General features: G+C 35.8%; 1 long non-coding RNA gene across 1 annotated transcript in view; it reads left to right on the forward strand.

Moving 5' to 3' along the window:
- The window catches only part of LOC126386940 (uncharacterized), a 2,706-nt gene extending 1,962 nt beyond the window's left edge, over positions 1–744 (forward strand). The window contains exon 3 of the long non-coding RNA XR_007569570.1: positions 156–744. This is a non-coding gene — a long non-coding RNA (uncharacterized LOC126386940). The remainder of the gene's footprint in view (positions 1–155) is intronic.
- The last annotated feature ends 796 nt before the right edge of the window (positions 745–1,540 follow it).

Below are 1,540 nucleotides of genomic sequence, written 5' to 3' on the forward strand. Positions count from 1 at the left end.
GACATAATACACCATATAGAAATCTAAAGAGAAAATTACCATAAAGAATGATTACCTCGCCCATAACGAGAAATTATCATCTGTTGTACATCTACTCCATTATTTCTGATAAAAAAAAGATCAATTACATTTTGTAATCACTTGTTTCATTTTAGAGATACAGTGTGATAGCTGTGATAGATGGTTCCATGTGCAGTGCCTGGGGATGAGTAAGGACCAACTCCGAGACACCAGGGCAAGCAACTGGAATTGCCTTGTCTGCACGTAGGGCTTAAGATATTAAGCTGATTTGACTATATTTTTGTCTGTTGTGTTATGAGACCAATTTTAGTCAGACATAGTCTTAGAATGACAGTGTGTTTCATGTTGGAAGAAACTGTGTGATTTAAAATTTAAATAACTTGATAGATGTATATAATTAAAGGTGTTCATATTGTTTCATTTAAAAAGACAAACTTTATAGTTTTGTATTTTTTTTATTTATTTGTTTTAAAAATGTGAAAAAATGTAAATAGTATTTTGTATGTGAAATAGATCATTCTAATTTAAGAGATGCTTGTATGTGTGTGTTTTTTGTAACATCAAAGCAACCTTAGGTAAGTTGAACATCAAAAGCCAGAAACAACAGTTGTTTGAATTCTTTGGTACGCCACAGGCACCAGCTTGCTCTCAGCTAGTCTTGCTAGCGACACTGTCTTTCCCTCATCCTGCTTGCCAGCTACACCAGCTCATTGCTTTCTTGCCACAAATCCAGCCCAATATGAAGGTGATAAACTACTACTTCAGCGGTATATGAATCATGGACTACTTGTGGAAAACAAGTTTTTTATTCCACATCAAAGTTGGGTGAAATATCTTTAATCTTATCTTCTGTTAGGGATTTTGACACAGGATTACTCGAGAAGTACACAGTAAAAGTACTTGATATTACGCATGCACGTAGTCTAGGAAGTACTTAGTTCAGCGGTATATGAATCATGGACTACTTGTGGAAAATAAGTTTTTTATTCCACATCAAAGTTGGGTGAAATATCCTTAATCTTATCCTCTGTTAAGGACTTTGACACAGGATTACTGAAAAAGTACACAGTAAAAGTACTTCATATTATGCATGCACGTAGTCTAGGGAGTACTAAGTTCAGCGGTATATGAATCATGGACTACTTATGGAAAATAAGTTTTTTATTCCACATCAAAGTTGGGTGAAATATCCTTGATCTTGTGATCTGTTAAGGACTTTGACAAAGGATTACTCGAAAAGTACACAGTAAAAGTACTTCATATTATGCATGCACGTAGTCTAGGGAGTACTAAGTTCAGCAGTATATGAATCATGGACTACTTACAGAAAATAAGTTTTTTATTCTACGTCAAAGTTCGGCAAAATATCCTTGAACTTGTCCTCTGCAGTCTGACCCACAGTCACTACCAGCAGCTCTTCAGAGCCGGTTCATTACGATTATTGTAAGTGTTAGCAGATTCGCGCACTAGAAAAAAAACGTGCGGCTGATTTGACCAAGCAAAAGCGAACCACGGCTGG

The sequence above is a fragment of the Epinephelus moara genome, unplaced genomic scaffold (assembly GCF_006386435.1).
Source record: "Epinephelus moara isolate mb unplaced genomic scaffold, YSFRI_EMoa_1.0 scaffold113, whole genome shotgun sequence".
In the NCBI taxonomy this organism is placed as follows: domain Eukaryota; kingdom Metazoa; phylum Chordata; class Actinopteri; order Perciformes; family Serranidae; genus Epinephelus; species Epinephelus moara.